The following is a 14,190-nucleotide window of genomic DNA, read 5'->3' as shown; positions in this document are numbered from 1 at the left end:
TGGGTCCAGAAAGATACTAAGGCCAGCCCACATCCACCTCATGATGTGTGAGCAGAAGCAGGTTAAGAGAGGGAAGGAAGTGATGGCAGCCATCTTGGACACTATATTTCACAGCACAATACTTGGAAATTGTGGTCAGAGCTGGTGTCCTTTATCATGGAACATTATTGAATACCACTTTTATTTTTATTTTTTGATGTTTATTTATTTTTGAGAGAGATAGAGAGCACAAGCAGAGGAGGGGCAGAGAGAGAGGAGGACAGAGGATCCAAAGCAGGATCGCTGCTGACAGCAGTGAGCCAGATGTGAGGCTCGGACTCACAAACCATGATATCATGACCTAAGCCAAAGTCAGGTGTTCAACTGACTGAGTCACCAGGAGCCCCCTGAATATCACTTTTAAATAAAGCTTTTGTTCTTGAGGAATCTTAGAATTTAGGTGTAATTTCTTTGTCCAGAGTGTCCTATTGACAGTAAGTACTCAATAAATGTTGCTCTGCCCCCCACTTACAGCTGTTGTGAGTCTAAAGGAAATTTTGGATGTATGGGTCTTAAACGCTCACACTGAATTGGGAGTTTTGTCCAGCCATGTTGTACCACTTCACACAGAGGCTGGAAAAAGGAATAAAAATATAGTGGCCATTTGTCAAATGTTTTATCCTTCAGAAAGCATGTTCATAGTCATATTCATTAATTTGCATAATTCTTAGAACTACTCACATAAGGTAAACAGAAAAAATAATATTACCAATATGTTCAGCAGAGGGATAGAACCTCAGAGAAGTGAATGGCTTATCCAACACATAGTAAATAGTGGAGACACAACTCGAAAACTCCAGAAACTAAATTCAACATCCTTGCCACTAAATCACCCTATCTTCCAAGTAGATATCTTGGGAGAATTAGTTTCCATGGCATCAATAATTGTAATAACTAACATCCATTGAATTCTTATATGCCAGGCACAGCACTGAGTACTTTGTGTATATTAACCCAATGAATCCTCACACCCACTCTGTGAAATTGGAAGTAGCCTTCTCCCTGTTTTGAATCAGAGAAGTTAGTTCACACCACTAGAAAGTGGCAGGACTAGCATTTTAATCCAGAGAGCCTAGGTTATTGCCGGTATTCTTATTTATCACATTTTACCAAAATATTAGTGTAATACCTCAAAACATGTCTAACATTTCCTAAGTGAAACTGGTATCCAAGGTTTATTTGAACTCTTCTTGAATCTCGTTATATTTTCAACCTGTACCTGTGTCTTGTGTTAAGACTTACTGAAAGTTCAGCACTGCTTATGAGAACTAGAAATTGGTTTGATCCTCATGTGGGTAGAAAATCTGTCTTGTTTCATGGCCGTACGTGTGCTTGACCTTGAATAGCTATTTCATACATGTGAGTTCTTCTTCACGAGAGAATGGAGAGGTCAACTCGGCTCTACCTCTGACTGTCACTTAGCATCTCTGAGGCACATTTTATTCATACAAAAATGTAAACTTGGATAAGATGCTCTTGGAGGCCTCTTCCAACTCTGGGGTCTGTGATTATGCCCGATAGGGCTACAAGGCATACGACCTCCTGATGGCTGATTATGAGGGCACCTTTGTATAATTAAATAGAGAATTCCCTTTCTAAGTAAGTGGTTGGTATGATCTTGTATATTGGCAAGAGGAACAATGCTTAAGTCCTGAAGTATAGTCACATTTCTGCTAGCACTGTTTTTACAGGAGTCTCCTTATACAGATTACAAATGTGTGGCCAAAGAAAAATAAGTGAGATGATATCTCCACTTTGTGTGACATTCTGGGGAAGTTTTCTTTCCCACGGTTTAGCCTAAGAGGATGTGTGATGTAAAGAGAATATTGAGTTGACAGTCAAAAGCCCTCAGTCGGAGCTCTGTTCACAGTGCCTGTGACCTTGGACAGGTCGCTCTCGAGCTTGTTTCTTCATCTGTAAAATAAGAAGCCTGGGATGAGGTGATCTTACAGTCCTTTTCAGTTTTAAATTCTACATTTAAACTTGTGCTGATAGTCAGAATTTGGAGATAAGAATATAAATGAGAAAGCACACTATTTCCTTTGTAATTTATATGCTATTTTGTGCTTCAGAGTTGTGAATACATTTGACATAAGGGTAAATGAATAGATATTAGTGTTACTACATAAAAATTCTTTCATATTTCCTAGGAATTGGGAAGGTGGGAAAGAGGACAAATCAAAACATCTTCTAACCTGTCACTTTAAAAGGTCCTGACTTTCTTTTAGAAAGCAAAGGAAAAAGAGATATAGCAATGTATCCTCTGAAAATGAGCTGGCTACGCCAATTCCTGGTTTAGAAAATGTTTTGGTTTTATTCAAAGGCAAACTTGTTTGGTGTATAAGATATTCTTAGGTCTAACAATGTTGTCATTTTAAGTGACTTATTTCAAATACTGTTCTTTGGATGAAGTTTTGAGATATGTCCATGCAGAGACAAAGAGAGTGATTTCCTAAATGAGTTCATTTTCATTATTATCCATGACAGGTGCACAAAATCGTGTGCAGTGAAATGAGCAGGACCAGCAGATGCCTTCTGTGGCATCGATGTCAGTTTTCCCTTGAGGTCCCCTTGTATCCTGCTGACATATCTCAATTTTTCTTTCAGCCTCCCTTAGGGTCACAGAATCAATTTGTTGTCAAGGACTTTGACAATCTTGTTCTACTTCTTAACTTTGGGGATTACAGTGACATCATTTTCCTGACCAGGAACCCTCATGTTTTCCTAACCAGAAAACCCTTGGATTTTCTGTTCCTATTCACAGTTCTTGAACCTATCTTTCCTGAGTCTTACCTGGATATCATACAGTCATTAGTAGTATCTAATGTCTCCTTATTACAATTATACAACAAAGAGAAAAAAATATAATTAATATTATTAAAACAACTATGTAATATATATGGTTCTTGATTTTATACCTGTGTGTTAGCCATTCTCATACCTAAAACAATCATAAATGTTGCAAGTTTGAAAAGTAGGTGAGTTATCTAGCTCACTAGCTCAAATTTTAAAAGTCAGTAATAAGCACTTTATATGCAGTTTAATCGTAACCTCACAAAAGTCTTAAAAAAAAGTGGTTCGATTTTATGACTAGATGCAAGAAGATGAAAATAGGTATTACTTGGCCTTACCAAAAAAACAAACACTAAATATGGCATGCCAAATTTTGTGCTAGTTTCATATGATTTACATCTTATGTTTCGTTTCTGGTTTATAATTTACCTAGCCTATGTCTTATCTCTCCCAAGAAAGTATAAGCTCCTTGAAAGTAGAGAATATACCTTATCATTTTTAGCATCCCGTCAAATGTAAAGCATCTAGAACAATTTTTTCCTAATAGAAAGTTAGCAAATACCTGTTAATTAGAGGTACAAGAACTCTGCCTTAAATAACCTAAAAATGAAGTGAAGACTTCACTTAAAACCATGGCTGCCCTTAACATCAATCAAAATGTGACACTGTTCCCTCCCTCTGCCCTATTCCTTCCCGATGCCCTATTTACCCAGTGCACAGATAAGTCAAGATATCACTTTGTCAGATTACATTAAAAATCTTAGAAGCAAATCTTGCTTAGAGGAAAAATATATATTTGAGATCCTTATTTAAGACTCTGTCAATAAAAAGGAAGATTATGTGTTTCTCTTTGTGTTTTGAAAATACTGGAAAATATTTCTTTAACTGTCCTCCCTACTAAGGACATTGGAACTCATCCTCTTCCACAATCAGTGCTCCTGTGAACCCCAGTAATGGGCAGGGAGAAGAATGTGCATAGTCACCAGGGAAGCTGGCTTCAAACGCATGCAAAAGTCAGAGCAAGGAGTGAAGATGAATTAGAAAGCAAAATCCAGGAAGCAAATCCTGAAATGAGAGTTTTGGAGAAAAGAGGAATTCAATCGCAGAAACCGGAAAGCCAGAGCGAGATGAAGAATGGCCCATGATGGTAGCAGGGGGGAAAAAAACACGATGAGATCAAAACCAAGAAATATTGAAAGCCATAAGGGTACAAATTGAGGGGCACTCCTGGACCCCTGACAGAATTCTGATGGGTGACTCACTGTGGCCTCAGTTGCCTTTTATTCCCCTGGGAAGTAGTTTCTTATCAGGGAATCCTTTATAGGCATCAAAGGTTTTTTACAGTATCAGATGATGACAATGAAGGGCACTGCATTTTCTTCTGTTAGCTATTTTGCCTCTTCTAGAAGCATATTTCATGAGATCAGACCTTATGCATGCAAAGCAGTAACAAATCATGTGGCTGCTTAAGTACTGCGTACATGTTAAGCAAAGAGACACGACGATACTTTACAACAGCAACTCTCACAGAAATACCACCCCCCTCACTGTGTCTACTCACCAAGGACCCCGTAGAGACTTTGTGTAAGCAGCTTCTGGTTTTGAGATTTCAAAATAAAATAAGGCTTATTTCAAGCACTCTTGTCCTTTCAAGAATGGCTTTAGCTCAAAAAATCAATCCCCAAAGTCTAGAGTATACATGAAGATCTTTTCACTTCTCCCTGAACACGTTTATTGAAATGCCCTACCTATCTTCCATGATAATATAAGAACTTTCCCTGAGTTTTGACACCTAATTTATCAGGGAGTTTTTCCATCATTAAGAAAATGACTCTCTACAGCTATCTTTATCCAGTAGCAATTAGAGAAATTTAAGATTTATGAATCAAAGCTAAAGGAGTTGTGAAATATGAATCAGTGGCTTGACCTCTAGTAGGCCAGAAATCCAGAGAACGTTTTGGTGGCTAAGTAGGAAATATTCACTTTTAGTCACTGATTTAAAAAAAAAAAAAAATTCGCCACTAATACAACTTCTCTTCTTCTATGCCCCTGAGTTTTGTAACTTGCCAGGAGGGTTAACCAGCACATTTGGATATCATTGTTTAGAAAAGAAAAGAAAGCTTTTCTGGAACCATTCTTGGTGGTTTGCCGTGTTTTAAAATGAGTTCAACTTCATCAGTTAGTATTTTCTATATATCTCCTAGTCAGTCTGTTGTCTTAATCTTGTAAATTTAAAAGTTACCTGGCTCAGTTGGTTAAGTGACTGACTTCCACTCAGGTCATGATCTCAGGGTTCGTGAGTTCACACCCCACATCAGGCTTTGTGCTGACAGCTGGGAGCCTGGAGCCTGCTTCAGATTCTGTTATCTCCCTCTCTCTCTGCCCCTCCTCCCCCTCATGCTCTGTTTCTCTCTCTCTCAAAAATAAAGAAACATTAAAAAAATTAAAAATTAAAGTAAATTAAAAAATAATATGTTAACTTGTTTATTTGGGGGTGAGGCTCTTTGGGGAGGGAGATATATATATATATATATATATATATATATATATATATATATATATACACACACACACACACACACACACACACACACACCATTATAAGCAAGTATATATATAAGTTTATATATATTGATGATGGGTGATTTGGTTTATAAGAATTTTACTTTTGTAGAAATGTCAATCTAAGCATTTGTTGCTATTTTAGATTTGAGAATTTTACATAATCAATGTCAAATTTTAAAAAGTGAGGGGGAGTTTAGTATCCTTTTCATCCCCCCATACCCAGAGTACTGCATCGTGTATGAAGAGACCTAGTTGAATGGAAATATACTCAACAGAATTCTAGCAATTTAAGAAGCAGTCACGGAATCTTGCACGGCCTACCTGATGATAGAGATGAAATGGCTAAAAGATGGACACCAAATCTCCAAGGTTTGGGTGGGAGGAGAGGAGAGACTTGATGACTTTACAGTTGAAGTGCCCTGGCATTTGTATCTCTGTCAGTGGATGATTTTGTTTTCATCTCAGACCCCAAACAGGAAGTTACTCTTCCCACCACAGAAGGCCGAATAAAACTCCTGAAGGACCAAAGCCCTGGGACACTCCACATATGAAACACAAGGGGGCAGAACTCAAAGCAAGTACTTGTCCAGCAAGCCAGTGCCTGGGTGATAAAACTCCAGTGAAAATCGTGTTGTGCCCACTCTAAGAAGCAAATGAACCTTCCTTAGCAATACATGAAAAGATTCAGCTTTGGGCAGACGCAAGAGGCTGTATAAATACTCCAAGTCAGCAGAGGAAGCTGCAGGTTGATCGCTGTGATAAATTAGAATGTGAATTTTCCGGGAGCCCAGAGACTATGATCTTTTCCTCTGTGCATCCTTCATGATACTTATAGCTATCTGTAGGTGATATTCAATACGGACATAATTTTTTCAGTTGGGTTGCTGTTATCAATCATCTTCTCCCAGTGAATGCAATTCTTTTAATTATTAAGTTTCAGTGTATTCTAGGACTTTATTGTCCACTTGGTCTGCACAGAAAGAATGGCCTGTCAGATGTGTAGATATCAATGCCCTGCCTAACACAATTGACAACTTCAGTAGAGTGAGCCTGAGGGCATTTCCACGTTCAACTTCATTATTAGTTCATTTAACTAATGCCTGCTACTTTTCTTATGAATGCTAAAATATGATATGCTATTCAATGATAGAGGGAAAATGATGAATTTTAATTGTGTCCATTTGTTTCCCTCCAGGAATCATTAGTAATAATTTTACTGTACTTTGATATGCTAGTAATAACAAGGAAAAGAAAGTGGCCTTCATTATAGTAAACAGGGCCAGTTTCTTGCTTGGTTTACCTTTTTCAGTTCCACAGACTGTGGCACCACTATAAAAACATGTAAGAAGATGGCTACATGTGGGCGTACGTGTGTGTGTGTGTGTGTGTGTGTGTGTGTGTGTGTATACATAAAAGCATACTCTTTTCGATACAACCGAAAATATCATTCTACATTTCCAATGGCAAATTACATGAAAGAGCATTTTTATTTAGAACTATGAAGCAGACATTAGTCTTAATATTCGACATGATCTGGAATCAATCAGTGAGTTGGAGGCTTACTAGGTCCCTGAGAGTTGTGTGAAATATGATAGCTCATAAATAATTCATGAATTTAAAAAAAAAAAACCAGGTATTTGAAAGCAAATAATCTAAGGACCCAGAAAGCCCACTCTGAAAATTCAATCTCCACACCTGGAGAATTCAGCCTGTCATTTGCATCTGGCAAAGAAAGAGTCAGAACATTCCACTAATAATCTTCTTTTGCTTTGGGTTTCCCAAAGAGGCTATTAATCAAGGTAAACATAAGTTGTGGTATCAAACTCTCTTCTAGAGAAAGTTTCCCTTTTCTTGGATGAATGCCAGTGTGTTTGTTGAAGCAATGATTAATTATGTGGATTTTTTTTCATTACTGTAGTCTAATGCTGCTACTACCTGCTTTGGCTTTGAACTTTTCGTGAAAAAACTAACACAAAAAGTTATTAGAAGTTTTCCTCAGAAGTTAAAAATTTGTCATACAAATGAAGAAATAGGCAAGGGTCTAAATTCAATATTAATCAAAGATGCTAACCCTTTAGAAGCTGATTTTTATGTGACTTTCATGAATCCATTAATCAGGAGTGTACCAAGAGATGGCTGGGTTTCGAGTTTCAAAGATCTACAAGATATTTATTTTTAGAGCAATGAGACCATCTGTAACCTTTGAAGCTGTTATAAACCAAACAGAGGGGGCTCTGGAATTTCTATAAAGGAGGGCCTCAGGCAGCAGTCTGTTGGAACGGAATACTAGAAATTCTTTTGATGATATATTTCATGGCAAGCACATTCTTTTTCCTTGGATTGCATATTCATTTGGTATAGGTTGGAAGGGGCAGAGATTGATAAAGATTATGAGAAACTCAAAACTCCCCGCCTCTTGGCGTTTCCACTAACTATTCCAGTTCACTTTCTGTAATACAAGGTGCAAACTTTACCAGTGCATCACACTTCATATCTAAGCCTCACAGACTTCCTGCCTTCACATTACTGCATAAGCCATATCAACCACATCATCAGATACAAGGCAGTGAGGAGTCAAAAGCATGGTTGCTATTGCCAGGCCATGTGGTTTGAATCATGATGCCAGAACTTATGGGCTGTGTGACATTGGGCCAATTAATCAACTTTCTTGTCACTCAATTTTCTCATGTATAAAATGAGGGAAATTTACAGTATTTTCATCATTTGATTGTTGTGAAGATTAAGTGAATGCCGAAAACTGAGAAGCACTATATAAATGTTAAAGCATTTTGTCTTGATAGTAATGGTTCTTCATGTTGATCATCCCAAAGAGAGAAAATAACCATCAAGGCACACCTCATAAAAAAAAAAAAAGGCTAAAATCCAATGCCCAGGATACATGATAAGAAGACAAGAAAGAAAACATATTAGCTAAGCCTATACCCCTAATATCCAATGGAAATTATTCACATAAGGTTGGGGACATGAGAGCAATGGGATTACTTGGCTCTAATTTATTTTTGTGCCTTGTATGCTCACAAATATGCAAAGTGACTTATACATTTTAAATGGCCACAGAGTGCCACAGCCATTAATAAAAAGTGGGTTGTCTCATTGAGTGTCACATGCCGAACAAACAGACATGAAGAGCCTGAGAAAATATTACATCTGTGACTGTGGCCACGAGGAGAGTCAGAAGAAAGTCCAATGGAAGCAAAGCCAGGATCTGAAGCTACGACCAGATGCCTTAAAGCTTCCAGATGGGGTTCCATTTTGAGAATGTGACAATGTTCATAGACAGAAAGCAAAGAAAAGGATAGGAGAGGACAGAGGCCAAGCAATCTTGACTACAGTTTGGGGAGAAGCCACAGCTGGCAGACCTGAGGGTCTAGGAGACATATTCAGATTTTTTTTTTCACGTGAGTGTTGACCCTTGGGTGGGAAATACAGTACTGAAAAGAGATGCTCCAGAGTATCTGAGAGTCTTCAAGCAGGGGCAACTGCACATTCACACAATGGTAGCATGCATACCCAAACATCTCGTTCATGGGTAAAACAACTTTTGTGGGCTAACATCCAAAAAATAGCTTTTAATCTCACTTGTAGCACCTGGAAACAATTCTCGAAATTTGTGTACTCTCAAACATCAAGCTTTTGTTTCTCCTAAATTATACCTTTGGGTTTTTTTTTTTTTCCCTCTAGTAAACATGTGAGCTTAATTTTTCCCTTGTTTTGATTTTATTCTCAGATTATTTTACATGTTCCTCAAAACTGGTAAAGGAAAGAGGGGTGACTTGTTGCTTTTATGGTTCTAGCAATTTCCCACGGCTAAAACTTCTGATGTATGATTGAATTACAATATATAGAATAAACTGTGATTTAATCCTCATGGTTCCCAAATGCTCTCTATGTAGTAAGATCTATTTTTATCAATTGAGCAGTACTGCCTCTATTATTTATTAAGCACTGTCTACACAGAGCTATAAAACCTAATGAAGATGTCAGAGTTCTGCCCTGTGGTTTTATAATCTACTCATAAAAGTTGAACCAGTTAGCTAAGTAAAAACCTTGATGTACCTACTCAGGGTCCTTCAGGATCTCCTCGTGGGTCATGCAGAGAAGCAAAATTAGACAGTGTCTTGCTGCCTTAGGGAATATTTGTTTTGTTACTTGTAGCACACTAATCCAAATATCTCAGCTCTCAGTCCTATTAGCCCCAAGGAGAACCAGAAACCGAGGTTACTCAATCCATTTTACTAACAAGAAAGATGGAAATGTATTAAGTCAATAATTATGGGGCGCGTGGCTGCCTAGTCATACTCACGAAAATGCATGGGAAGCAGGATCCTGCTTGAAAATCCACACCATTCACCCTAACCCAGGTGCACATTCAACTTCACCTCCATCTTCAATATTGGTTGTTGGTGGGAGCAGACAGGCCTTTAGAGTCGCTCTGGGGCAGAGGTTCTTTGGGCAAGGATGAGGTCAGAATCAAAACTACAGGTACAACCACAGGACACAAGGAACCAGTTTTCAGCAGCACAGAGATTGGCTTGGCAGGACATACTTGCAGGAGACGGAAACCACAAGAGAAGAGACACAGGCCCAAGAAAAAGGCAAATATAAGTCAGCAGAAATATGAAGCTTTTCCATCTTAACTCAGTGTTTTCACGTACACGAACCTCGTCCGATCCTTGCAATGTATTGTAAGTGGTAAGGAATTCGGTTTTTGAGGAACCTCCCCTGACGGTCTTTAAACATGAAAGTTGTTGGTTTTTTTTTTTAATTTTTTTTAACGTTTATTTGTTTTTGAGACAGAGAGAGACAGAGAGAGACAGAGCATTAGTGGGGGGAGGGGCAGAGAGAGAGGGAGACACAGAATCTGAAACAGGCTCCAGGTTCTGAGCTGTCAGCACAGAGCCCGACGCGGGGCTCGAACTCACGGACCGCGAGATCATGACCTGAGCCGAAGTTGGATGCTTAACCGACTGAACCACCCAGGGGCCCCTAAACATGAAAGTTTTAATTTTTCCAACCTCTGATTTCTTTTTTTTTTTTTTTCAACGTTTATTTATTTTTGGGACCGAGAGAGACAGAGCATGAACGGGGGAGGGGCAGAGAGAGAGGGAGACACAGAATCAGAAACAGGCTCCAGGCTCTGAGCCATCAGCCCAGAGCCTGACACGGGGCTCGAACTCACGGACCGTGAGATCGTGACCTGGCTGAAGTCGGACGCTTAACCGACTGCGCCACCCAGGCACCCCATCCAACCTCTGATTTCAACTGTGCCAATGCCTCAATTTATCACTCAATATTATCTTGGGAAGACCTCACTTTTTTTTTTAAGATTTTATTTTTAGAGTAGTTTTAGGCTTATGGGAAAACTGCACAGAAAGTACATAGTTCCAACGTACCCCCATCACCTCCCACACAGTTTCCTCCATTATTAATATCCTGTGTTAGTATGGTACATTTGTTACAGTTAGACACTCCCCCCCCCCCCCGTTTATTCATTTCTTTAGATAGCTTTCTCTCTTCCTTGCCCTTACCTTTTACTTGCCATAGTTTTTCCCCTAGAGGCTAGTAGTTGTTCATGAGACCCCAGAAAAATTGCAGTTAAGAGGGTGAGCTCTGGACTAGGCTGCCAGAGTTTGTTTTCCAGCTCTGCCTCTCGCTGCCATGTGACTGTGGCCAAGTTATCTAAACTCTCTGTGCTTTGGGGACAATAATACTACCTACTTTATAGAATTGTTCCAACAGATGAGTGCATGTAAGAGACTAGGAACAGTGCCCGCATAGAGTAAACTCAGTAAGCATTGGTTTTATTGTTACTATTTTTGCCATTATTACTACTCCTCTAATTCTCAAGCTCCTGTTTCTTGATACACTCCTATTTCTCAAGCTCCTTTCCTGCCGATTTGACCTTAATCCCAACCACTATATTCCTATAAAAGAGCAAGAAAAAGCTCACCAATGTCAATGGCCTAGAATCCAGTTCAAGACAGACCTACACTTTTAGTCAAGCTTGGGCCTAAGGAGCCTGGGAAGCTGCTGGAAGGAAGTTCAGGAGGAGCCATGGGCATGGGGCCATGCAGAGCAGCCCTCGGGTTCACATCTACTCTGCAGGACAGGGTCATTAGCCCTGCCCTGCCCCACACCCAAACCCAATGTCATTGCCCTTTTCTCGAAATTTGCTGGAGGTACGGCGTTCTCTGAAAACAAAAGCATTAGGGGTAAGTGGGCTTTTCCAGGGGCCTGGTCTGACTGAGGTTCTCTCAACGGGCCTCTGTAATGTGGAAATCAACATCTGAAGGTGAGAAGGGGGTGCTGCTAGGTCACACACAGAAGGAACATCGGCAAGACAGGAGTCCTCTCTTCATACTCCATTTAGGGAAATCAAAACTGTCCTGCCCAAATGGAATGTTGGAGGAGGTCACTGAAAAGACATGACTGCCAGTTGACCCATGAGCTGAATTCAGGCAATGAGAGGCTCCTCACCTCCTTTTCTGTCCTTGGAATATGTGTTCTACTTGCCTACCCTGCTCCCAGAAGCTGCCCCAAGGTTGTAGCCTTGAGATGGAAATGGGTGCTGAAACCATCTGGACAGTGTATACATGGCTGACCTCAGTACAGGCTTCCCTACAAACTTTTAAGATTCTGGTGGGTGGGTGCTGAGATCTGTTTATCTTGCAGCCACCCAAGACAAGCCTCATATATAAGTCCCCTTGCTTGTTAAACCTACCACCTGCCAATCTGGAGTGGCCTCTGTTTCTTTCCTCTCTCCCCATCATCTGTGTTTGGCAGTCAGTTTCATATCACATCCAGGAAGTTCCTGAGGAGGTTGCATGCAAACACTGGAATTGGCTCCATAATCATCTAGTCTGTATGTATGTGCAGTGAAGGATGGGAAACTAGTGGATCAAGGTAAATAGGAAACAAGATTGACCATTTACTAATGATTTTTGAAGTTGGATAATACGTACATTGAGATTTGTTTCACTGTTTTTTTCCTTTTCTTTTATTGCATGCCTAAAAATGTCCATCATAAAAAAATAGGAAAGAAAATAAAGCCAAAACTTCTCTTCTAATATATCATTAAGAATTGTGGGCGAGATTTCTTCTTATATTTTATCTGAATTCCTGGTCACCAGCACACACACCCCCAGAGAGTGGTACTCAGTATATAGACATTGATTGAATGAATGTTGGAGCGTTAAAGGTCAGAAACAGAATCAATAAACAGAGAGACCAAGGGAGAGAAATGCACACAAGTGTGCCCCTATGCACTTGCCTACACACATCCATACATACACATGCATGCACACACTGGGACCTGGAATAAACAATGATGAAAAACACAGGTCCTGCCCTCATGCTGCTGCTACGTGTCTTTTTCTCTTGATCTCATCAACCATTTGCCCATGTGAGTAGGAAGCTTGGAGCAGAATAACATCTGTGGGGAGACTGAAGCAATTGGAAGAACGGTCTCCAGGCGTGAAATCACCTAGTTAGGCTTCTGTACAGGCTCAGAAAAGATTGGAATTCAGATCTGGCTGAGCTCCCAGTCCTATATTGTGTTCATTAGACTTTCCTTCCTCTATTGAACATTGATTAAGCCCTTCGATCAATTACCTCCTGCATCACTTCAGGCCTTATTGGGAGATGGGATGCATAATTCAGGGACAGGACAATAGGCTGGCCAGCAAGCCTTCAGTATTGATGTGGATTCAAAAATTGTGGCAGAGAGTGTGTCTACCTAAGGGCTTATCTGAAAGAACTGCTCTAAGAGTTTACTCATTTAACATTTGTGAAGGTTTTTAAGCACAAGGGGAATTTCAGTTTCAGAGGCTCATCTCTACTAACCCAAGTGCATTACAGGTTTATGATTTGCTTGGGGTTTTTTTTGGTGTACTGTGGGAACAGGGTTGTTCTTGATGCCTAATTTATATCTCTGCTCTTTTATACCAGAGAACAATAATAAAACATCTTTCCCCATAAAAGTTAGTGTAAAATTGAGGGAATAGCTCCACAATGAGGGTATTAGTTTCTAGATAAAAATAGAAATGAAAGGCCTTGTATATTAGCGATATTGAAAACAAAAAGGGGGGGGGGGAAGATAGGAATTATTCAGAGGAAGATACAGAATTATCTTTATCTTTCAAATACATATAAAGTATCTCTGACTGGGGATCTTGTAGAGGGATACGGTAAGTGGTGTTTATAGGGCATAATACAAATAAGAGTGCCAAACAATACTTGCAAAAAATATATAGAAAAAGGGACAAGAATAGGAGCCACTTAGAGCCTATCTGACTATGTTTCAGGCTCTAAGTGCTTACATTCATCTCCTCTAATCCTCAGGAGAATTCTATGAGTTGATATGTTATGATTTCTATTTTACCATGGGAGCAGTTTCTTTGGCAGTGTTAAGTATCCATGCCAAGATAACACATAGTAGGTGGTAGAGTCTGAATTCGAGCCCAAAAAAACAGTAGACCAGAGTCCATGTTTTTAACCATTATACACCCCTGGATCTGATACTCTGGGATACATTGGTAAGGGGATTAGAGACAGAGGAACCAGCTTGGAAGACAGAGCCTAATAGCAAGGATTTTCAGGAGCAGGTAGGGCCTGAAGGAGTGTGGACACCTTCTGGGCTGCTAAGTGAGCCATGCAGCCCAGCACAGCAAGCTCAACCAGGATCCCATGAAGGGTGTGCCTGGGGCCCTTCAGAAACTGAAGGAAGACCTGAAGCCAAAGACTGTGGTCAGGAAGTGGAGCTGAGCCAAGAAA

This window comes from Felis catus, chromosome B4 (genome assembly GCF_018350175.1).
Source record: "Felis catus isolate Fca126 chromosome B4, F.catus_Fca126_mat1.0, whole genome shotgun sequence".
Lineage (NCBI taxonomy): Eukaryota > Metazoa > Chordata > Mammalia > Carnivora > Felidae > Felis > Felis catus.
This window is presented reverse-complemented; position numbering follows the sequence as displayed.